At 39.9% G+C, this 26,415-nt stretch overlaps 1 protein-coding gene across 2 annotated transcripts in view; it reads left to right on the top strand.

The window, feature by feature from the left end:
- MYO16 (myosin XVI) overlaps positions 1–26,415 on the top strand; it is a 641,507-nt gene that overhangs the window by 28,833 nt on the left and 586,259 nt on the right. For both annotated transcript variants that reach the window (XM_079902787.1, XM_079902784.1), the window contains exons 2-3: positions 7,232–7,332; positions 8,583–8,694. The gene's annotated coding sequence lies outside the window, so the exon portion shown is untranslated. The remainder of the gene's footprint in view (positions 1–7,231; positions 7,333–8,582; positions 8,695–26,415) is intronic.

The following is a 26,415-nucleotide window of genomic DNA, read 5'->3' on the forward strand; positions in this document are numbered from 1 at the left end:
ATAGTTATGACTTAAGTGTAGAATTTGAATCGTGTGGACGTACTTATTACCATTGTGCTCTTACTAAGATAAGGAAATTATTCTTTGGATGACTATGGCAGGCTGTCTTTATGGCATTAGATGTTATGAAATTTTATATCCTGTGGGAAAAATTGTTTATTCACTCAATCCTTGAGTATCCACACGATCTAAGAAGGTTTAAAAAATGCACTTGAAAGAGACGAATTTATTTTTTGCGGAGTCAGCCAGCAGCTACCTATTCATCAATGGAACAATTAACGTTTAGCAGCCCCATTTTACAAGACAGGAGTTTTAACAAGACTATTTCACAGTCAGTCTGAACCACTAGGCAAAGCAATTTCAAAGTGGACTTTGATTTGCCCCCTGTCAGCGTTCATCACTTATAGCAACACTATTCATAGGAAGCGTATATACAGCATAAATATGACCAAAGAGAGTGGTCAGTTTCAGATATAGATCTGGTTGGAGAGGGTCTATCATTAATCTTTGAATTTTATTTTTGAGAAGGGTGAACAACTCAGTAATCATAGTAGCAAATGCTGAGTGCCTGAGACATGGTTTATACCTGTCCCATAAGAAGGGCAGTGCGGGCTTATGAGCTGTAATAAACCCATCTTGTATCGTGCACGCACTTGTCATTCACACACCTGAAAATCCTCTTTGCCCTGAGTTAATGAGACTTATTGAGAAACTTATTGAGAAAATCTAAACTTATTGAGAAAATCCAGATTCCCATAATTGAGGAAGTCTAAACTTATTGAGTTAAACTTAATAAACTTAAGTTTATTAAACTTAAACTTATTGAGAAAATCCAGATTCTAAACTTATTGAGAAAATCCAGATTCCCATAACCGAGGAAGTCTCTCTGAGTCCTGAGTTTTGTTTATTACTTATCCCGGTCACTTTGAGGAAACGGGTCCTAGCTTTCACCCCGTGGATCTGGTAACTGTTGGGGAAGCATGGGAAAACAAAGGCATTGGAAACCCTAGCTTTTATTCATCGCTCGAGAGCACAGAAGGGGTAGAGAGTGCTGGGATTTTCTATTAGGAGGAAGACTATTGAGTATTCTATATTTCTATTCCTAGACTATACACAGAGCTAACGAAATTTTTGTTCAATAACAAAATGATCAGGCAGAAAACGAGGCTGAGGGATTCTGAAAGACACTAGGGGATTCCAAGTGGGAGTGAAGCCAGTGATGGTGCGGAGTTGGCAGGTGGGAGGACCAGCTGAGGACACACATGAGTGGTTGGGGGTTGGATGGCAGGTCAGGGGGCTGGCAGATCTTGCACCTGGCACACTCAGCCCGGGGCAACCACACCAGTTGCTCAGCATCTTGGGTGGAGAAGAGCTGGCGGTGAGACAGGGCACATGAACAAACACCAGCCAGCTGACGTTTGGATTGCCATGTGCCAAGCACAGCAAGGAGTCCGAAAGATTTGATTCTTACTTATTTTACCTCTGTTTTCACTATACTAAAATATTTACAGAGAATGGATGGGCATGTATACATCAAAGAATATTCTAGGCTATGTGCTGATACAATACTATAGTTCCACAAGGGGATTCAGCAAATGTTTGAGTGGCTAAGTATCCCTGCATTCGAGTTTGGGTTCAAGTCCCCGCACGGCCACTTTCCCAGATGTGACAATCTCATAACCTTTCTGTGCTGAGTTCAATCACGTGGACAATAGGATTATGTTTATAACTACTTCATAGGGTTGTTGTGAATTTAAATACATTTATTCTGAAGAAAAGCACCGAACCAAAAACTAATAGCAGCTATTGTTTTCTCACAAGCCTTTTAACCAAGTGGACTAAAATATATCTTCAAGAAAGCACTGAATCATTAAGGTTTTCCATCCCAGCCACTTCACTGGGTGAACTGGCTCGGGGCAGAGGTATGGCTCTCAGAGTAAACTTCCATTATTGGGTTGAATTCATCTCATTACCAGGAATGCAGCGAAAACTTGAAAAGCTTTTTTTTTTTTTAAATACGATTATAAGTACGTCAAACAAGTTATATGTATGTATAGGAAAGCGAATAGTGCAGAAGCACCTAAAATAAAAAGAAATTATCTCCTGATCCCATGTTTCTCATTCCCAGGCTTTCTTCCAAAGCAATAAATTTAAAATTTTGAATAATAGCATATGTGTACAGAAAAGGGCACAAATTATCAAAGTGCAAGGTGAATTTTTACAGTGAGCACACCATGTACCCACCACCTAGATCAGCTGTTGAGCTACCTGGTCCAATGCAGTAGCCATGGGCACTTACGACATACGATGTACATACTTACGAGAACTGATAATTGATTCAATTATTGGACACTATTTAACTATATTTGGAACAGCTGTAGTATATGAATCTACTTTTCTGTCTGTAAAATTTACAAAATCTAAGTATCAATCAAGAACTTCTGTTGAAAAATTAGTGTCTGAATTGAGAGCCAAAAATGACTGCAAAGACACGGCACAAAAATTTAAAATATCCCAGTAATTTTTATACTGATTTCCTGTTGGAGTAAATAAAATCCACAAAAATAGTTTTAACTTTCTAAAAATGTGACTACTAAGTATTTTAAATCACGTGTAGCTCACTTCGTGTATTTACTCTGGTCAGGGCTGATCTAGAACATTACCAGGACCCCTGACTCTGCCTGCGTCCACGTCTAGCTAGTAGTAGTAGTTAGTTATCTTTATTGACCTTTAGCAGTCCATTGTTCGACAACACCACATGTATTTATTTATCCATTCTACTGTGAATGGTCCTTGGGGGGGGGTTGCCTTTTTTTTTGGTCTTCCTGCTATCTGGTTCTAGAAGCTAGGCTTCTGTAACTCTTCAAGGATCCAGTTTTTATGGAATTTCCCTATTCCTACAATTTCTGCACAGGTATTGTTCTCCAACTCTCTCTTGAGCTCACTTCTGTCTTACAATGTACGGCTAATGCAGCCCACTGCAACCAACATACACTTTTACATTCCGTTCTCCAGCCTTTTGTATCACAGCTTGTACTTTTACCAAATGTTTTTCTATCGCGTAGCATGTATTTCCTGTGATCCGCCCCACACAGCTGTTTCTTCACCACGACTCTTTTATTGCAATGCCAGCGCTACATACTTCAGATGTTTATTATAGCAGCATCAGTTTAAGTCAAGGTATCAGTTTCTATTTCAGTCAGAGGGTATGAACTGCTGGAAAAAAGCCCCCCAAATCTCAGTTTACCATAAGAACTTTGTATTTCTTGCACCCTCATAGCACTGGTTCAGTAGTGGACGGCTGGGGGGATGCTCGCCTCGGTGGTATGTCCCAGGAGAAAAGGAGTCATATGGGTAGTGCAAAGCTCTGTTAAACTCCCTGTGGGGTCTTCCTATTGAATTCATCTGCCCTTCAACTTTGGAGATGATCACATGTCACTCTTTGATAATTTATTTTCCCCTCTTTTGAAAAATTGCTATAAATTGTTAAGTTGTGCCTCCTGTGATGATAGTCTATGCCACTTACCTTTTCCTCTCATTTTTTCTTTTTCCTCTTTCATTTCTTGACTTTGTATGCACCTCCTAATTAAAGTTTTCTTTCTTGTTGTTTCTGTTCCTTGAAGTATATTCGTGGGCCATTTGGTTTTTTTCTTGGATTTTCCCCCTCATGTTATAAGGGTTCTTAAAATAACTGGTTCCTCATATTAAAGGAGAAGGTGGTAGAGAAGCTGAATAGAAACTCTGTGTTTGTTGGTGGGCTTATATATGGACAGACTTCACTCTGTGATGGTTGGAAAAGAGCCAGGACCCTCCGATATGAAAAGTTGGTTGTCCTTGTGTTGGGACTAAAACCGTCTCACTTCTGCTTGCTCTTCCCCCAAACTGTCTTCAGAGAATAGGTCCAACAGTTATCTACTGTGTCTTTTTTTTTTTTTTTTAAAGAAGATGTTGGGGGTAGGAGTTTAGTAATTTATTTATTTATTTTTGCTGCGTTGGGTCTTCGTTTCTGTGCGAGGGCTTTCTCTAGTTGCGGCGAGCGGGGGTCACTCTTCATCGCGGTGCGCAGGCCTCTCACTGTCGCGGCCTCTCTTGTTGCGGAGCACAGGCTCCGGACGCGCAGGCTCCGTAGTTGTGGCTCACGGGCTTAGTCACTCCGCGGCATGTGGGATCTTCCCAGACCAGGGCTCGATCCCGTGTCCCCTACATTAGCGGGCAGATTCTCAACCACTGCGCCACCAGGGAAGCCCCTCTACTGTGTCTTGTTTATGCTTTGGGTGTTACCCAAACGCATGTGCTCTGTGTGCTGTTTCTAGAGAGTCTATTGGTTACCTTCTCCCCCTCGCCTCTTCCCATACTGAGGACCTCGCAGGGGCTCTGTCCAGCAGGTCGGCTGCTGCCGGTGCCATGTTGTCTTGATTAGAGTAGCTTTACAGTGAGAGCTAAAACTGAGTCATGGGAGTCTTCCAATTTTATTCAACAACCAATCCAAACTTCTTTAAAGAAATAAAATGTGGTATGTGTGTTCTTCAAGTTTAGCTTCAGTTTTTTAATTTATGCTTTTATGGGGATTGGGGGCTCATGATTAGTTGTCAGTGAGTTAAGTCCCACCCTGTTTCAATTTTAGTACTTCCCCTACATGGTCACAATATATGCATTAAGGAAAAAAGTATCAATTTGAGAACCAAAGTTTGTAAATACACCACAGTTGCACACTCTAAAGTTTTCTGGGGACAGTTTGACCTCGATTTTCAGTTAAATAGGTTCATGCAGTGAAGGCTATATTATAGGATGCCCAGCCCCATGTGTCTCTGATAACCTTCACCTTCTAGAACCACCACATGGATTTTACAGTTTTCGTACTCTTCAAGCTTGGCTACGCTGCCCTATTGGCTTGGGAAAAAGAGGTCAGCACAGGAATCATTTATAAAACACATGGATTTCCTTTGAAACCCACTGAGGGTCTGGGGCATGAACCCTCTTGGGTGGAGTTGCTCAGGCTGAAAACACAAGTGTCCTTTTATAGTCTCCACTGAACTGTTTCCACAGTAATTAATGGGAGGACAATTTCACTTGTGAACTACAGTGGCTGGATAATATGAGGCCGAAAACTGGATGGAGAATGCATACAGTTTGATTTCCCGAACTATCACACCCTCCTTGAAAAATGTCTCCCTTGAAGCATTTACTGGCTAATTTGCGAAGTATATTTAGAGGATATCCGAAGTTGGAGCCTATTAAGTGACTAAAGAACTAGTTTATATTTTAAGCAATTGAAAGATTTTACAGCATTTCATTCAGATTTGTAATCCAGTTAGATGGGGTTTTCTCAACCAGGACAGTATTGACACTCCGGGCTGGGTAATCCTTTGTAGTGGGGGCAGTCCTGTGCATTGTGGGTTGCGAATAGCATCGGTGGCCTCCACCCACTGGATGCCAGTGGCTCTCCCCCTGCCTTCCCTATTAGTCCTGACCATCAGAAATGTCCCCAGACATTGTTAACTGTCCTTGAGGGGTGGGAGCAAAACTGTCCCCAGCTGAGACTGAGTTAGAGGATAGCAGCTGAGTAGTAACCTCTGGTTGCAGAGAGTTAGTGACTTTGACTGGAAGCGAAGTTAAAGATAAAAAATCATGTTTCAGAAAAACTGTGTGAAAATCAGCACAATGAAGGTGAGCTATAAAATGCATTGACATCTGTAATAAATGACATACTGAACTATCCCAATGCCATATAATTTCCTGAACACTCCAGTCTCTCCTTATAAGCATGGATGACATAAAAATCACATGTTGCCCATAAATGTCAAACTTATTTACATCTGCGGGCTTCCCTGGTGGCTCAGTGGTTGGGAGTCCGCCTGCCGATGCAGGGGACGCGGGTTCGTGCCCCGGTCCGGGAAGATCCCACATGCCGTGGAGTGGCTGTGCCCGTGAGCCATGGCCGCTGAGCCTGCGCGTCCGGAGCCTGTGCTCCGCAACGGGAGAGGCCACAACAGTGAGAGGCCCGTGTACCGCAAAAAAAAAAAAAAAAAAAAAAAAAAAATTATTTACATCTGCGATTTATTTTTGCCTTAAAATATTCACTCTTCTGTAAAGACAAGTTTATTTTTCTGGATACTGGCTATTTCTCTTTTATGCTGAACTCAACGGACTGTTGCAGAGCAGCTATTTGTGGAATCATATCAAAAATATTTGAGTCATTTTATTTTAGAATCACACATCATCTTCATATTCAGTGCTGAAATTTTATGCAACTCACTTATGGAATTAATCTATTCTTCCAGTTATTTTGAAGTCAGGTACATCCTTCGAAGTACCTCAGCAGGAAGTCTTTTATAACTGTTGTTTACTCTTTCTCTGTTTTACTTTGTTCATCTTCCTATAAGATTCTAGTCACCAGTCATGTAATGTTATCTCTTTCCCTCTCTCTTGTGTGATTGGATGAAGTTAGACTGATTTTTGTTAGATATAATAGGGAGACTAGAATTATTTGCTTGAGATAGTAACAGAAAATCTTTCATTCACGTTAGAGCTATTTAAGGGTATGATAAAAATGCAGTAGCATTATTAACAAAGAAAACATTTTAAACAATGCCGTAAAAATTATATACTTTAACATTTTCACTCCTAGATAAACCTCAGGTAATTTAGTAGTACTAATAAGAAATGTCTTCTTAACTTCAGAAAAGTACAATTAAAGTGAAATTTAATTATACTAAAAATATAATATTTTAATCAATTCTTTTAACAATTATTTATTAAAATGGTATGGGAGAATTGGTAGCAAGATAAAACATTATTACACTGAAACTCCACCTAAAAATGGTTACTTCTTCCTTTGGAATCATGGTTAACAGAATTGTAAATACTGTGCTGACAGAGTCCACACTAGCTTTTTTTTTTTTGACCGCGCTGTGCAGCTCGTGGGACCTTAGTTCCCCCACCAGGGATTGAACCCGGCCTCTGGCAGCGAAAGCGTGGCGCCCTAACCACTGGACCGCCAGGGAATTCCCTCCACGCTAGCTCTTGTCACTAGAATCAGAATTCATCTTCCCCCAATTTTGGTGAAAGTGACTTTCAGCACCGTACTTAGACACAGTGACTTGCCCATTTCACAGCTCCAGATTTCAAAACAAATCAAAAACAAAAGCACACGCCCAGGTAAAGAATGTCGTTTAGATCTCTCTTTAGCTTAAAAGAGTAGCACTGACTCATTCCTTCTTTCTGGTTACAGAGCTCACCAGAGGAGCCTGTTGGTGGCCGGGCATGATGACACCTTCCGAAGAGGCAGCTGAACTTTGAAGCCAGTGGACCAGGGAAGACACGAAACCGCAGGTAGGTTATGAGGGGGGTGTTTGGGGGGAAGCACTATGGGCGGGTGGAAACCACTAATTCCAGGAAGTAGGAGGGACAGGGATTTTGAAGGCCTACCTTCAGATGTTGCAGTTGTAGGTGGAATACCCAAAGGGAGCAGCAGACTTGAACAAAACTAAACTAGTCCCCAGGGACGACGACAGACGCATATACGTTTACGCGTCCTGGCAGACCTGTCAAAACATCTACAAACAGACGGGCTAGCACTCGCTGGCCACTTAGGTAGAGGCTTTACTGCCCTCACATTGCCCTCGCCTAGGTGCGCAGGGCAGAATCCAGAAATGTCCCAGGAAACGGGTGATCTTTCTTAACAGCCCGCATGGCGCTCCCCTCGCCCTTAGTTCACAGCCCGTCGTACTGACTCTTACCCAGCATCCCGTGATTTTCCAGCTGAAATACACAGGCTGGTAATCAGTGTAAGCGAACAGACTTTGCATTTTGCTTGCGTTTGGCAGCCCGCCTGTCACTGAGGTATGGGACACCATTGGGATGTTGAAAGGCCACCAGCCCTTCCTCTTGCCAAGGGTCGGTGAATTCCTTCATCCCTCCTCCACCCGCAGCTTATGCAGACATTACCAATCAATCACTGCACTAGCCTCAGTGAGGGCTGGGCTCAGAGTCCTTCATCAAACAGTCCCCAGGGCAGTCAGTCTATTGCAGATTTACTAAGTTGGGGCTAGAGTTGAAACCTCTGCATCATCCTTATTCTAATTCTCTTATCTGTTGCCAACATTTGGTTTGACCATGAGCCAACCTCACCCCTTGGCCTTGACTTTTTCATCTATAAAACACAAGGGGGCTCATTTTTCAATTCTATCATCATTAGCCTGATGGGAGGAAAGAAGGTGGAATATATAAAATTGAGTTTCTTCAGATTCCCAGTTTTATCATGAAAAACATATAATATTAAATTGCCTGTGAGAATTGGAATATTCCACTTGCCTACCATGACCTACATGTGAGACGACTACATTAATCCAGGGTATTGTAGCTCTTGGGAAACATTTGTAACAATTCCGTTTATAAAGCAAAGCTAGATTATCACCCAGAAAGTATTTCTTGGTGTTAATAAGCAATTCAGTAAGTTAAGGCCAACTAACAAGAAAACAATCTCCTTTTTTAAAAGGACACATTTTTTTTTTCCAGCATTCCTTTCTGAAAATTTTCAAGTCTTAGTAATTAACTCTAGCTTCCAATTACACTGTTTTCAGCACTCCGTGTTCACAGGAGAGCAATCAGACCAAAATTCACTTAACATATGGAGCCGCAGCTGTTACAGAAGAATGAGTCCGCGAGGCTCTGTGTTCACCTCCTAAGTCCCAGGTAGGGGAACTAAAATGCGAACTTCAGGGTTGCAATACTTTCCAGTTATGCGGTATTGAAAGAACTACCTTTGCTAGTGATTTGATTACGTAATAAGCACTCTGTTTAGTGATGCCTAGACTTTTGCAGGGAGGGACAATGCTGTGCTTATGAAGCACGAGGTCATAGTGCTGAAACCTACAGCCTCTGGAGACAGCCATCATGGTGCAGCCCTTGTATGACTTTGTGTGACCTTGGGAAGCTGTGCGACCGTTTGTGCCTTGTTTTCACATGTGCAAAAAGGAGATGTCACCTATTACATGGTGTGCTTGTGTGCCTAATTTGGATAACATACGAACAGTTATTACTAACAAAGAAAATTGTTCCAGGTTGTTAGGTGTCCCCCACTGTGGACTGAGGCTTCCTGGCCCACAGCCATAGCGCCATAGAAAATAATTCCATGATCTTGTGTTTCTCCAAGGCTACCTATTAAATTTTGGCACCTGCATCAGTGCTATCAGGGCTGTGCACACGTGTGGACCCATTTTTTTTTTTCTTTTGGCTTACGAAGCATCTGCAAGGTTCAGAGTTTATGTCCCTTGGATATTACGATGGCATAGACCGGTCACTGGCACACTCCAGATGAGTCTGGAAGGCTGTGCCTTGGGAGATTTGCACACCCCGAGGCAGGTCAAGGATGGGGACGCTGCTGCTCTCCGTTCTCCTGTGGATCCTAAGCTCTCAGCCCTGGCAGATATCACGGTGCTGATGACCCGGAGCTGAAGGGATTCCCCCTCCAGAGATGCACTCTGGTTGTTTGCTTTACTCTCTCGGGTGAGGCCTCCCTGCCCACCTCCCCAATCAGGAGATCTGCAAAATAGCCTTACCCCATCTTTCCACTATATGACTGACACCCTTCTTCAAACGAACCAAGCCGGGGCTTCCCTGGTGGCGCAGTGGTTGAGAGTCCGCCTGCCAATGCAGGGGATGCGGGTTCGTGCCCCGGTCCGGGAAGATCCCACATGCCACGGAGCGGCTGGGCCCGTGAGCCATGGCCGCTGAGCCTGCGCGTCCGGAGCCTGTGCTCTGCAACGGGAGAGGCCACAACAGTGAGAGACCCACGTACTGCAAAAAAAAAAAAAAAAAAAAAAGCCATCAGTGTCCTGAGAGGAGCATTTGAGATGATCGCTCTCTCTCTCAGCCAAGCTTCCGGAGAGAGGAGTCTGCCTTCACTTTGGCCAGTCCCTGCGCCATTTACCCTATGCTCCACTGCAATCTGGCTTCTTTTTTTTTTAGGCCGGACCCCATGGGGGATAGTTCCCCGACCAGGGATTGATCCCACACCCTTAGCGGTGAAAGCACTGAGTCCTAACCACTGGACCGCCAGGGAATTCCCATGAATACCGTGTTTAAAAGTTATTAAATAATAATAGATTTATGGACCAGGAATGTGAGAATCCTTCCTAAGAAACATGTCTTCTTTCTGTATGGCTCCCAGAGACACAGTCGTAAAGAAAAATTGACTTTTAATGCTGTCCAGGTGATTGAATATGCGGGCAGACCGAGAACTGCTAAATTATAGTGCAGATTCTGAAGCAGAGTTTCTCAAACCTTCGTGTGCATACAGATCATCAAGGGATCATGTTAAAATGCAGATTCTGATGTAGTCAACCTGGGGGCTACTGGGATCACACTTTGGGTAACAAGGTTCTAAACATTAAGCAAGTTGTTTTCGGCATCGGCTGCTCATCGGGTGTACCTGGGGAAGTCGGAATAGTCCCAACGCACTGGTTCACTGCCAGAGATTCTGGTTTTGGTTGGCCTGGTCGGGTGTGAAGCCTGTGTATCAGGGCAGCCGAGGTTCAGTCTCCTGCTTGTAAACTAGGACCCCTGTCCTTCTCATTGTGACGCAGAATCGAGGGTAGGCCCTGGGGCCTGAAGACAAGTGTGACAGGTAAGGACTTGGCCCAGAGATCAGACATTATTGGAAACTTCCTGAGTTGTGCCTAGTGGTAGTGGCTTGGTTGTTTTTTTTTTTTTTTTTTTTTTTTTTTTTTTTTTTTGCGGTACGCGGGCCTCTCACTGCTGTGGCCTCTCCCGTTGCGGAGCACAGGCTCCGGACGCGCAGGCTCAGCGGCCATGGCTCACGGGCCCAGCCGCCCCGCGGCATGTGGGACCTTCCCAGACCGGGGCATGAACCCGTGTCCCCTGCTTCGGCAGGCAGACTCTCAACCACTGCGCCACAAGGGAAGCCCCTACTGATGGCTTTTGTTTGCTACATTAATCATAATTATCAATCATTTTGCTTTTTCTACTGCATTTGATATTGACCTGCTCCCCTTCCATATACTCAATTTTACTAAACCATTCACACATCTTCCAGGACAGGACTTGGAAGTCTTCTGCATCCCTGTCTTTCTGTGGTTCTAGCAACCAGTCAGTCACCCAATCTTGTGACTTTTCATTATAAATGCCTCCCCAATCCATTTTCCTCTTTCTGCCTGCACTGGCATGACCTTGGGCTATGCCCTCGTTTTCTCTCTCCTGGGTCGCAGATGAGCTTCCCCAGTGGCCCTTGACACAGGCTGTGTCTCTCATCATCCTCTCCCCATCACCAACAGAGTCATGTTCCTAATCCAAAAACAGATTTGCAAGGTGTGGCATTGGGGGAAACTGGGTGAAGGGCACATGGGGTCTCTCTGTGTTATTTCTTACAGTTGAATGTGAACCTTCAATGATCTGAATGTGAAGTCTAAGGAAAGAGTACCACTTCCTCTTCCCTTATAAGATTTTAAAATGTTTTCCAGAGTTTGCAAATCCCTTTCTGAACTGGCTTCTCTCCTTCTTCTTCAATATTACTTCCTGCTACATTCTGTCACTGTACTTCTCATTCAGCCAAGTAAACTACTTACAGATTCCAGAATCTTCTACATTCACTCACATTTTTGTCTTGGTAGACAATGCTTCCTTTGGCTTGGGCGTCCTTTGCAACTTGTCAGTTGCAAATCTTTGTTCAGATGCTGATTTCTCTATGGAACCTTTCTAGGTGGCCTCAAGCACACTTTAGGGAGTTTGAGATTGACACATACACACTGCTACATTTAAAATGGATGACCAACAAGGATCTACTGTATAGCACAGGGAACTCTGCTCAATATTATGTAACAACCTGAATGGGAAAAGAATTTGGAAAAGAATAGATACATGTATATGTATAACTGAATCAGTTTTCTGTACACTTGAAACTAACACAACATTGGTAATCAACTATACTTCAATAAAATAAAAAGTTAAAAAAAGTTTCATATTTGGAACTGTACAGCAATTTGTATATACCTCTACTTAGACAAATGTTGTGCTATAAAATAAATGTTTTTTTCCACATCTCCCTGTAGGCTTCCTGTGAACAGGAAGTGTATCCACTTATCTCTGTATTTCTAGTAGCTGAAACAAAACAGAGCTCAATAAATATTTGTTATACAAATGAATGAATCCTCTTTCTTGCCTTGATTGACAGATTCAATATAAAATATATTGATATCCCTAAATGTTACTAAAATATTTATTATAATATTTCTGATGCTCTTGTCTATTCTGAAAATTATGTGTAAGTTTATAAAAAACAATCTTTTATGCTTAAGATAAAAATGTGCAGATAAAAAGACTGCACAAAATATTATATATTCACAACATATCTTGTATTCTAAATCCTTAAGTTACATAAATCAATACCTAGCTGATTAAACCATTTTTCATGAATATTTTATGTGAAAACTGTATCTTCTTTAGTATTTCCATTTTTTAATTTAACTTGAAGATTTTCCTATAGAATGATGAGATACAATAAACCAACATGTTTGTAAGCTGTATGCGTTGGTGATAAGAATATTGAGAATTAAGTACAAAAATAATACCGCAAATTACCTTAAACAGTATTTAACATATTTAAAAGTGTTAAGATATTTAAGTCTTTAAGCTTTCACTGTGGATGAACGTAAATATTTGGTTAGTGGCGTAGGTGTAACGGGAGAGTAGGTAATGCAGTGCGTTAGCATCCTGACCTAAACCGTTAAGGTCACAAACTAACTCCTCCTGCTGTAATTTGGTTTCCACGACATCCCACCTATGGGGCAAGGCTGATAACTGGGGAAGCCAAGTATCCCATACACCTGGTAGGTGTGTTTTTATGTAAGTGTGAGTTTCAGTGATGTCTGTGTGCTGGGACATGTTAGCCTCTGGGTGCATTAACCGTCAACTATCTAAACATGCGCAAGTGAGTACCAGACCCGGAACTGGGTGTTTATACTACGTTAGCTCCCCTCGAAGGACCCCTCCCTGGTGGGGTGACCAAAAAAGCTGTCACTAGTGAACCCTGATTTCTCCCACAAAACTTTTCTTTTAAGCAGAAATAACTGATGAGCAGACAACTACTGCGAAGTTTTTATTGAGCAATCAAAAGAATGAAAGTGAAATTGAGCAACCAAAATTAAATCAAAATTCCCCCATCGCTTTAATTCATTACCATCTCGTCCACATTCCAGGAGAAGATATTAGCTTGCAGTGGTTGTTTTCTTCTTCTTCTTACTATTTTAAACTTGGATATTAATAATGAATTATATCATGCGTTAAATAGGAATTTTATAACTGAATACTTTGGCTTTTAGAAAAGGTAATTCAATTCAAATTAGCTTATATAGAATAATGGCTTTATTTAAATTAATGAAATCCTTCTATATATTTTAGTATATTAAAGCCATACATCATAAAAGGAATGTGTCAGATTATTATAATCAGTGATTGAAAATGAATTTAAATGTAACACATACCTTTAAAAGGCATAATAAATAGTTCTTTACAACATGTGTCTGAGTGAAAAACAATTTGTTGTGTTTGATGTTTGTGTAAGAGGAGTTTCATATAGAATACTAAAATTATTGTGAGGGTTATTTGCAAAAATAAACCAACTTCTTTTTAGGACAGTGGCATACACATTCCTTTGAAAGATGCCTGATTGACAAGACTCCATGATATTCTGTTTAACGGAAGAACTTGTTTATTAAATGTACACACTGTATGTAACACACACACACACACCCGTGTTACCACCAACCCAATGAAGGGTATTGAATAGATGGTGCTAAGTTTTGGATAATCAGAATAGTCAGTGAACTGAAAAATTAGGATAGATCACTGTTAGCTGAGGTACATGTTTTCACTTGCATGCCAGTGAAACAAAGAAACTAGTCAAAATGACCTCAAAATATCCTGGGACTGGTTTGGGGAGCTTGATATTCTAAAATGGATTAGACACATATTAAAATAATGCAAAGAGTAAAAATTGCTATCCAGAATTGCATGAATAAGGCATGACTCTTAGCTAAGTGTAGAATAAGCCCAAGATCTGTCCCTTCGTATCTCTGTGACTTTTACCTTGTTCTTTATCACCTCTGAGTCCATTTCTTCTTCTTTAAAGTGGGACACCCAGACTTCAATGCCTGAGACAGGCATCTCTCTCAGGGAAGCCCCCTTGATCCCCAAAGATAGGGAAAATCCCTCCATCCTATCCTCTATGTCTTTCAGATTTCTATTATTGTACTTGAAATTATCAAAGGATCTGCCATTCTATCTGCCATTCAACACACATACACAGAGCAAATAATATATATAAAGAAGTATTACAAAACATATAAGAGCAGAAACAATGGAAGAACAAACTTACAATGAAGATGTAAAGGTCCTGATTCTTACTCCAGAGATTATATGCTCCTATCTCTACAGCTATAGGAAGGTAACATCAATGACTGAATGATAATCAACAGTGCAGAAGGTGGCAGCAACGTGGAGCCCACATGACCTGCCCCAAGGGGAAACTAGACACTAGACCAGGATTGTTGCTGGGGAAGAATATGAGCTCCGGGAAACCAATGCAGAGTTTTTCAATAAAACTGAATCCCCACGTTTTTTATGGGAGCTGTCCCTACGTTTTCAGTATTGTGTGCGCCAAACAAAACACGTCTGTGGGCCACATGTGGCCCAGGAGAGCCAGCGTATAACATCATTCATGCAGCACATAAGGATGCATTAAGTATTTATATCTGGAAATATTAGAAACACAAAGCCGTAATTACCATAAAAATCATATTTACCCCCAGACTTTGTCAGAACCAAGAGGCAAAACAAAAACAAGCCAACAAACCAAAAGCATCTATATGTACACATGTACACAAATGTGAAGTTGGGCCATAATCAATTAAGTTCTTCTGGATACACCCGTTTAACTCAACATTAGGGCATCATACATGAGATAAAATAAATCTTTTAACAGCAAGAAAATCATGGAGCAAAATCCTATGCCCATTCCTGATATTTTAAAAAAGAATATTAGTTAAGTGGACCTGATGTTTCTAAGGACACCATCGTGAAAGTGAAAAGAAAATCCATGAAATGGAAGAAAATATCTGCAAATCATATACTTGATAAAGGAGTTGTATCTAAAACATATAAAGAATCTTACAACTCAACAATATAAAGAAAAACAACCTAATTAAGAGGAGGAGCAAAGGCTTTAAGTAGACATTCATCCAAAGAAGATAAAGGAATGGCAAATAAGCACAAGAAAAGATACTCAGTATCATTAGTCATCAGAGAAATTCAAATCAAAACCACAGTGAGACACCACTTCACACCTACTCGTGGATACAGGAAAAGTGACAGATAATAAAAGTGTTGGCAAGTCTGAGGAGAAATTTAATCCCTCATTCATTGTTGGTGGCAATGTAAAATGGTGCAACTACTTTTGAAAATAGTTTGGTGATTTCTCAGAAAGTTAAACATAGTATTACCATATGACCCAGCAATTCCACGCCCACATATATCCAAGAAAATTAAAAAATCATGTTGATTAAAAAACATGTTCATGAATGTTCATAGCAGCATTATTCATGATACAAAAAAGCAGAAACAATATAAATGTCCATCAATGGATGAATGGATAAACAAAACATAGTTTATACATATAACAATATTATTCAGCCATAAAAAGAAATGAAGTACTGCTACAACATGCATGAAAGCTGAAAAAAATTATGCTAAGTGAAAGAAGCCAAGATCTATTCTAGTCCAATTGTTGGTCAATCAAAGCAGAGACAAAAGATACCATTTAACTAAAAGGACACAACTTCTGAAGACTCTGACTTCTACCTCACCATGATTCACTACTGTTAGTTCACAGAAAGACTGTGGAAAGTTTCCAATTCAGTTGCATGGATGGATCAAGTTCAAGAAAAGGCCTTCAGATGTTTATCAAAAATAAAAAATAAAATAGGAACAGAAAGATGTTTCCTAAATGGGGAGAATTAACAGCAGGGGTTCATCTCCTTTTCCTGCCAAGCTTCCACTGATACAACATTAAAGAAGGAAATGATATAGAGTGTTACCCGGTGGCCCACAGACTGTTTTGAGGGTACACACAATGTTTCAAATTAGGAAATCACCCTACTTCCAATCCCCCTCCTGCCCCGCATTGGAAAGACCTGAGACTCTGACAGCAATGATCCCACATTCTTACTTTGATGCTGTTGGCTGGACAGAGTAGACCACATGGCAGCCACAGCCTTCAGGGGAAGCTTCCATAATTCCTTTCACTCCCTGTGCCTGTCACCCAGCCAATATATTCATTAATTTTATTTGCTTTGTTCCTTAGACATACATATTTGTGACCTCTGTCGTGAAAACACAATAATGAAAGGAGCAGGAAACATGTTTGTCAAGGGAAATCCATAATTTCTGGAAGCCTGAACACGGTTGGAGGAGATATAACCAATGAAGTGGAGATGAGGAAGCTTCAGTCCAGAGTTGCAATTCTCAAATTGTCTCTGCTTAAAAAAAACCACCTATTAAAACACAGCTTGTGAGACGCCACCCCAGAGCTTCTGATTCGGTAGGTGCAGGGTAGGGTCTGAGAATTTATGTTTCTCTCAAGCTCCTCAGTGATGCTGACTCCTCATTCCACGGATCACAAACTGAAAGACAAGTTAGAAAAGGAAAGGAATAAGTTATAGACAAGGACAGAGACGTTGGCATGACCCCAAGAGAGCAGTGGGTCTCAAAAATACCAACTTCAAAAGATCACTGTAGTAAGGCTTAGGGTATAAAATAGAGGATTGGTTATTGGAAAGTCTGGTTTTAAGTCAGTTTACAACATCCCCTATCTCTACCCAGCACCCAAGTGCCTGCCCACCTAGCGAAACCCTGTGTAGGTCTTTACTACGGAAAGTTGCCCCAGAACAAAGATGCCACATTAGAGCCCTTCAGGTTACTTTCTTGCTTCTTGAACCGTTACCTAAGATGAGGATGTGAGTTGACAAGACTTGCCCGTACAAACAGAGCTTCCAAGCAGCTTTTATTGTTTCCATCTCAAATATGTGAACCATTGGATCACTTAATGAAATCCTTGTGATAGGAAAGACGCCAAGATTAACTAGGACAGCTGATCACGGAAGAAACTGATACTCAAGGAAACAGATGAGACCCAAAGAGAGAGAGAAAAATAATGTCTAGAGAGAGAGATGGGAAAAAAATTCATCTGTAAAATGAGAACAAGATAGTATTAAAAATTGAAAACAAAAGGACACTTGGAAATGAAAGCTATGATTTAAGTAATTTAAAATATCAAATAACAGTGGTGGGATTTTGAAAACCAAGGAAATACCCTAGGAAATTGAACAAAAATCAAAGGGGTGGAAAATATGAGTGAAAAGATAAGCAAACTGGAAGATTATTCCAAGAAATTGAAACACAACTTTTTTCAGCAAATGGAAATACCGGGAAGAAAGGGCAAATAGAACAGGAATGAAAATAGAATGTTAAAATGGTTAAAAAAACAACAACACAAAATAGTTTCCCAGAGCCAAAGGTCAGGAGTCTGCAAATAAAAGAAGACTAACAAATGTCCAACAAAATGAATGAGAAAAGAATACAATAATTATATCAGTGCAATAATAGAAAACAGAAAGTTTAAAGACAAGTTCCTAAAATTTCCAGAATAAAAATCACCACAAAGGGATGAGAATCAGAAAAGGATCAGATTTTTCCCATTAATAACAACAAAAACTTCCAGTTAAAGGACTAATACCTTCAGAATTGTGCATAATAAAACATTTTAACTTAGAATTTTGTTGCAGAAAGACTTTCAGTAAAATAAAGGAATTTTTGGATTACAAGGACTCATTTATTCCTACAGACCTTCACTTTAGAATGTGCTCTTTGAAAATAAGGGATCATTCCCCAAAATGGAATCAATAATTGGATCCAAGCAATAGTAATCCCTCTTAGAGTAATGATGAAGGAACATAAAACAATAAGAGACAGGTGGTAGACACAGGAGAGAAAAATAGGAGACCAGAGAACAGAGGACTCCAAGAAAAAGCTATGCTGAAAAACATATGTGAGATTTTTGACACTCTATTTTAGAATTTGTAACACCTAATGAAACAATAAAGGCAGATAACATGAGGAAGAAAAAGTAACCAATCATGAAGTACATAGTTTTTGTAATAATTAGAGACAGTTCTGGAGAAACTAACAAATGCAAACACACCAGATGAAGATGAAAACTACGTCTCTAGATGATTGATAGATAGATAGATGATAGATAGATGACAGATAGATAGTAGATGATGGATGGATGGATGGATGGATATATGGATAGATAAAGATGAATATAGTGATATAATTCAGAATTAGAGCAGCTTTGGAAAAAGAATACTGGTGAGCATAACAATTATTTATATATAGGAATAAGACTGAATACCTGTGAGAACTGTGGTTTTGAATTTCTTAAAAAATGGTTACAAACCTTAATAAAGCAGTAAAGTTATGAAAGTAATTATAGCTTCATGGAACTTTATACAGAAAGAAATGTAAGTATGTTAATTTCTACAAGGAAATCAATAATGTCTGATATTGAAGCATAGTTTTAAAAAAGCCAAGAGAAGGACTCCAGATTCTTAAATATTCTTGTAATACTTTTTTGCTTAGCCTTAATAGGATGGATTAGAAATCCATATCTCTTGTGGTAAAGGAACAATTATCTGAAGTTCAAAAATGTCCTTAGTTTCACTTTTTTTTCTTCTGTTAAATTCAAGTTATCTTACAAAGTAGCATTTTTATTAATGAATTTATTAGTAAAAATTCCTGGCTTAATAATTGTCAGATCTGGGATTCCACTTCTGAGGGATTTTATGTAAGGACATCATTTCCAATGCTTTCATCTTACGGAGCTTATTTCTAAAGTAAATTCAAGTCCAAGCCATCAGCCAAAGGGTAGAGGATTGACTTGCAGCTTGTCAGTGGTAAGGCATCTTGAGTGAAGAGGTTATAATTATAGAAAATTATCTGTCTTTTAGTTTAGAGGTCTTGTTTACCTTTAGTGTTTTATTACTCACCTTTCCAGATGGTAAAAACTTTGGTCCATCACATTCTTGTTTGATTTTTATGACATCACCATATTTTTTCCTATGACTCTTTTCTTCACTCAACCAGTTAATTGATTTAGCAATGTGAAAACCTAACTTCCAGTTTGAAGGTATTCATAAAGCTTCAGTCATGTAATGAAGGGTTTTGATCTAAAATGCCGATTACCACCAACTTAGTCACTTCAACAGATCAATGGCAGGTCTGACTTTAAAAATATGATCGAGTTAATTGCTTGGCATTGTGATAAGCGCCAACCCAATCGCTTTACTGATTTCCCCCTTTTAAATTTGTTACATTAACGTCATGTTTTCCCAGACATAGAAAATTCTAGATCAATTTAGTCTTACATTTCGGATGTGTTGATGCTACATTTCTGTACATCTAAAATGAAGCATAATAATACTTCAGAGATTTTTTAATACAAATTTAAATAGATGAGGAATTGAGTTTTCAGTAGTCAAAAGTCCACGATGGAATTTATCTAATTGGTAGCCATTTGTTTTACTTGTAAAAACAAAACTCTGGAGATGTAAACTGCCGTGCATTGGAACCAAGAAGAAATTAGAGCCAAGCATAGATTGATGCCATTTTAATAAAGTTACTTTTACACTGTCTTATGTTTCCGTCCAACTAGAAAGTTATACACACGTGCACATTTAGGTGTTTAGGTGTTTTCTGAGGTCAAAAATGCACATTATTCTATAATTTTAGGTAAGTGCAACAGTGACAAAAAACCCAAAGTCACAAAGACAAGGGTCCCATGACTCCTGTCTAATTCTGTTTAATTCTATTAAAAGTATCACATTGGTCAACAGAAATGCCACCAGTTGTAACCTTTGCTATCAAATGAAAGATCGACACATTTGACTCCATAAAATTGTACAACTTGTGTATAGTAAGATCAGAAACAATGTAAAAAGACAGGCCTTCCAGATACGGCAATATGGCCAATCAGAAAAGCCGTACAACATTACCTTTATAAAATCCTGGATAATACTTTCAGGCATTTTTTTTTAATGCATGGCTAAACACCACGTAAATACTAAAAGTTCTCAATTTAAAAAATTTTCAAAACCAAGTATGCAGAAATGTGAGACAGCACCTTGCCTTGGAAAGGGCGCACACCAAATATTTCCCCCCAAATGCATCTGTAACCACAGGCTGTCCCTCCTGTTTCTATGGGGCCTGAATTCACACCACCTGTGTGCTTTTCATATTTTTTTGTGTGGGAGTATAAATTGTGCTAACTTTGTGGAGGTTGATTTGGCAAAAGCAACCACATTTTTTTAAAAAGTATGTATCTTTAGAGCCAGGAATTCAACTTCTAGATTTATCTACTCATAGAGGTGCACACAAAAATATCTTCAAGGATGTTTTTAAAAGTAAAACACAAAGAAAAGAAACAACTATATGCCCATCAATAAGGATGTGGAACTATAAATTATAGAACAGTCATTTTACACAATAATAATGGGCAGCTAATCAATCAGAATCAGTCTGGTGGGCTGTCATCAAATACAGCCAAGGAGCATTAACTAAATGTAGAATGAGCTCATTAATAAGTGTATATGTGTTCTTCTGCAAATAAATAAGTTTAGAAGATTCACGCTATTTTAAGAGTGGTTACCTCTTAGAAAGAGTAGACGTCTCTTTGTAATGTGATTGCAATGATCATTTTAACAGTTAAAAAATACTCAAATCAAGATTGATGATGAAAATCACCTGTGCTCCATATACTTGTATATAGGTGTGTGTGTATACAGTTGACCCTTGAACAACACAGGTTTGAACTTCGAGGGTCCACTTATACACAGATTTTTTTCTCCTTAGTCAATACTTCAGACCTACACAGTCCAGGGTTGGTTGAATCCCCAATGGATGTGGACTGGTGGGATTGGAGGAACCTCGAATAGGGAGGGCTGACCATAAATTATACTAGATTTTCCCTGGTGGGGAGGTGCAGCACCCCTGACCCCCACCTTGTTCAAGGATCAATTGTATATGAAAGTATTGCATTCCAAGCAGAAAATAGAAAGTTCAACTTCATGTATTTTCAGGCTCTGAAGCAGTGTGTATATGCAGTCTTCTTAAGCATCGAGGCGATGGGGACGCCTTTCTACTCAACAGCCGACAGTCATGGCAACACACATATGGCCCTGGCCCCCATGAGCCCAGTGGATATGCCACTCTGGGGACCTACAACCCCATAGCCCTAGGAACACAGACGTGATTTCCACATTAGTCTTGCCACCTGCAGGGGCTCCCGTAGGGCAACCCAAGAGGCGTGGAGGCAGCAGAGACCCTGGCCAGGAGACCCTGCTCTCAGGACCCATAGATCTCACACCCCTTCCGGGTGTTCTGGGATTCCCCCACCCCATCTCCTCTCTCTCAAAGCTTCCCTCTTCCTGGGACCTTCCAGAAAAGTCAGGGTCATCTCCCCAATGGGTTCAGCGTTTTACAGTAGACAGACTGCCTTTGCTTTCGTGCCAGCCAAAATCTTGGTAGGAGGAGGGATTTATAAAATAATCACAAATCCTAGTTACTTGTTTGCAACAAGAAGAAAGAAAATTACAGGAAGTACCAGAACAATGTACTATGCCAATAACTTCTCTTGGCCACAGAATGAAAACCGATTTAAGCAAGTCAAATTTGAACCACAGTGAAAATGCTAAGGGCAAGAAAGCATCAGAGAAAACAAAGACTTGCTAATTCAAAATCAAATTGTAAATAAAACCATAACATCAAGTTAAAAGAGGAAGGCAAACAAGCCTTTCGAAGACCAGAAAACAAACTAACAGACACTGTAAAAGCTGCAGTTGAGCCCTGCTACTTCTCTGTATACAAAGGCGCCCAGCACTGATCCCTGCCCTGAGGGTCTGCAATCCAGTTGGAGACTCAGCCGCAACAAAGGAGCTGGGGCTGCCCTCTGCTCAGTCAGACGGGCGGGAAGCTGTTCCCAGCCCGCTAGGGATGCCCCAGTTCTCAGCGGGAGCCACTTGCTTAAACAGATCAGGTCCACCACGCTGAGTCCTGGATTGACAGAGAGCAGGTGTTCCTCGTTACCGCCTTTTCCATCACGTTCGTTTTCAGGAAGAGCAATCATGTTTATCCCCACGTTGGAAAATATCAACCGGCATCTATAAGATGACTTTCTTTCACATCTCAGCACCCTAACTAAAAAATCAAAGTAAGCAAACAAATACAATTTATAAATACATTCCTGGAGAGAGTGAGGGCAAATGTCTCCAGGAGGTTTTGCTGAGAAGAGAAACAGAAAACTTGGGGGTTGAAACGAGACAAAGCGACTTTGGGGTTTTGGTTTTGTCTTTTTGTCCCGTTAAAAGAATTAAAAGCACGTATGTGCGCTGATGGGTAGGAGTCATAAAAAGGGAAAATGGATGAAGCCGAAGGGAAGGCAAGGGTTGCTGGTGTGAAGTCTTTGAAGAGTGGAGGGGGACCTTAGCCGGGGCTGCAGTCAGTTCACCCTTGTCAACGAGAAGACACAGAAGCATGCACACTGATGCTGGGCCCTGAGAGAGGTGATGTGGGACAGAGGTCTCTGCCATTTGTTTCTCTTTTCCTTGTGAAACAAGAAGTAAGAGCATCAGATACAAGCCAGAGAGAGAGGAACCTTCCAGCAGTTCCCCAGACGCCACTGCCTCCCATTTTTTATGAGTCCTTCACCCTTAACATACATGCCTCTTTCCCCTTCACCTTTAACCTCTTCCTTCCCATTGACGGCCGTCTATAGAATGACATGTTTAAGTCGGCCTCCCACCCAAACAGCAACAGAAACAATTCTCCAAATCTTAAGCACTCAGGCTACTGCTCAGCTCTAAGCTCATCATTTGAACGTTGGATGAAATGATGATTATCTAGGAAAAATGAAAGATTTAAAGTTGACCTCAGAAAATATTTAAGATCTAAAAGAGAAATTACCAAAGAAAAATTTTAAGAAAATAGGCAAATACCTTCCCCTGAGAAATAAATGAATACATGATAACAGATTAATATATCAAAGGAGAAAAGGCAACATCTTGATTGAGGCTGAAAATCTGATAAAAGTTTATATCATTCCTGATAAAATGACTTTTTATAGTAAGTCAGGTTATAATGCCTCTCTCTATAAATTAATCCAGTGGATCTCTTGCTTTTTAGAGATAATCTACCCACTGCTTCTACTAGCACGTACACACACACACACACACACACACACACACACACACACACACACACACACACACACACACACACACCCTTAATGAACTAGCCCTAGCCTGTCTCTCTATCCCTAACTTTGTACGTTTTGTTAAGCTTCAAGTGTGCTGAGGAGTTTGTGTTTCTCTGACCTTTCTATTTTCTCTCCATCACATTGTAAATGATGTCTTCTCTTGAGAAAGTCCTTTACTTCCTGTCTTCTTGCTAAATGCTTAACTCATCCTTCAAGACTCAGGCCTGGTGCCAACATTCATATGAACCGAAACCCGTCCTCATCGTAAGTGGTACACACTTCTATTTAAAATTTTATACTATCTTTGGGGATATTAGCACCATTCACTAGATTGAGTTCTTGAAAAACAACGATTTTGCTTTAATCATCCCTGTGTGCCAGAGCAAAGCCCAATCCCTGGAGCTTGAAAGATGTGTGTGAAACAGAGGAAATTCGTCTTCGTCTCTTGATATCTCCACTTTTGGAACTATCCTTTTTTCTAGATATCCAGGGCCCTCATATGGCAATTAGCTACAAAACATCCCATATAATTCTGTCTTGGGTAATTTATTTGCCTCTTAGAGATACTACGTTAATAACATCATCATCATTATTCCCCTAATGATTACAATTACATTGTAGCATGCCAATGGAATGACATTTTGTGGTTGATAGAATCTTATGCTTACCTCAAGCCATTAACTCAAATCTACTAGGTTTGCCTTGCCCACAGCTAACATTTACTTAGGTGATGGGAAAGGTGAAGGAAAGAGAAAGGGATGTCTTGGAGCAGAGGCAAGGACTCATTCATTGCTTCTATTGCTTATTTTTACTTCTTTATATTTCTGATGGGGGCATTGCTTTGGCATCCTCTCTGTTCACATCAGTGCGTTCCAGGTTGAAGAGTGAATTTTCCTGACAGGGTGGACAATACTTCTGATAAATAAGGACACGGTTCTGTAAAGGTGGTACATTTTTCCCCTGTGGTTAGCGGGGATTGCTGTACATGGGATTTCTTTTTATCAGTAACACATTGACCCTTATTGTACTTCCTGTGACCACATCTGTTTGGTTCTCAGGGTAAGCTGAGTAAGGATAGCATTTCATAGTAACTATCCTGTTGTAGTCATTGCCTAATTCTTCCTTGTGCCGCGAGGGACTTGCAGGTTCTCATATATAATTTTCCCACTGTACTAGGCAGAAGAAATTGCCCAGTAAAGACAGAATAAACATACTCTTTAAGCAGAAGTGTTGTAGCCTAATTGATATATGTTAGTAATTTGCTTTTACTGATTTTGATCACCTATGCATACCCTTAAACAACCACGCAAGTACTACTTAGGTTGTTTCCATGTCTTGGCTATTGTAAATAATGCTGCAATGAATGTAGAGGTGCAGATATAGCTTCGAGATAGTGATTTTTGTTTCCTTCAGTTACGTACCCAGAAGTGGGATTGCTGGATCATATGGTAGTCTTATTTTTAGTTTTTTGAGGAACCTCCATACTGTTTTCCACAGTAGCTGCACCAATTTATATTCCTACCAACAGTGTAAGAGGATTGACATGTTTTTCTGTTAATTCAGAGAAAACTGTAAACAGAACAAAAGAGTAAAACCATAAAAAATGGGAAGAGTATTCAAATATTGACAAAGAACATATTTGGTATTAATACCCAAATAAGTATAGTTGACTTGATAAGAGAGAAGTGGTATATTGTAGGATTTTTACTAATTTCAGAAGTTATGCCTGTGCCTTTTCTTTAAGAATTTAGCTAAATTAGTTTCCTCTCCTTGCAGAATTAGAATACATTATAAACATAAAAGAATAATTGTCTTTGACACAATAAATCAAATTTACATTTCTTTTCACTTGTTATTTTTTTTAAATTTTAAGATGAGGAAATATATGCTAAATCCTGGATCTAGGTTTACAAAAATTCTAATAGCTATAGACAGTACAGATTACAATAAAATCCCCATTTTTCCCCCTGCAGTTTGTACAGCGGGCTGAACTACAGCGTTTCACATAAGACAGCAAGTACAACCAATCTAGCAAAAGCTTTATCAATCTCTGTATAAAAAGGAGCTGATTATATTGCAGTAGCTGGACTTTGATGTGCGACTGTTTTCTATAAACTTTAAAATCTTTGTTCTAATTCAAGTGAACAGGAAACTAGAAGTATCTTATCTAGTAGTAGGTACATGCTAATGTTTAAAGTGTTTCTTTTTTTGTCTTTTTCTTTTTATCTTTTAAAAAATTATTTTGTAGTTAATATTTCAAATGCCTGTCTTGTTAAAGGTTGTAAGATGGAAATTTAACAATTTTTTACAATTTGTTCTAAATAATTTACAGTCATGCAAGTTTACTGAATCTTCTATCTTGCCTTCTGGGTCCCTGAGTAGAGCCAAGGTGAATATGCCCTTCTGGATCTTTCCCAGTGTGTTTACCAACACAACCCTGCTGGACTTGCGAGTCGCTGACCAGGTGTTTCTTGGTACTCACCACACCTTTCGATAAACTGATTCAACGCCAGTCATCAGGGAACTGCAAATCAAAACCACAATGAGATATCATCTCACACCTGTCAGGATGGCTATCATCAAAAAGAAAACAAATAACAAACTTTGGCAAGGATGTGGAAAAAAGGAAACCCTTGTGCACTGTTGGTGGGAACGTAAATTGATACAGCCGCTATGGAGAACAGTACAGAGGTTCCTCCAAAAACTAAAACTAGAACTGCCACATGGTCCAGCAGTTCCACTCCTGGGTATAGATCTGAAACACTAATCAAAAAGATACATGTGCCCCAAAGTTCATAGCAGCATTATTTACAATTGCCAAGATATGGAAGCAGCCTGAGTATCCCTCAACAGATGAGTGGATAAAGAAGATGTGGTATACACACACACACACACACACACACACACACACACACACACACACACACAATGGAATACTACTCAGTCATAAAAAAGAATGAAATTTTGCCATTTGCAGCAACATGGATGGATTTGGGGGGCATTATGCTAAGTGAAATAAGTCAGACAGAGAAAGA

The sequence above is a fragment of the Stenella coeruleoalba genome (genome assembly GCF_951394435.1).
Source record: "Stenella coeruleoalba genome assembly, chromosome: 18".
In the NCBI taxonomy this organism is placed as follows: Eukaryota; Metazoa; Chordata; class Mammalia; order Artiodactyla; family Delphinidae; genus Stenella; species Stenella coeruleoalba.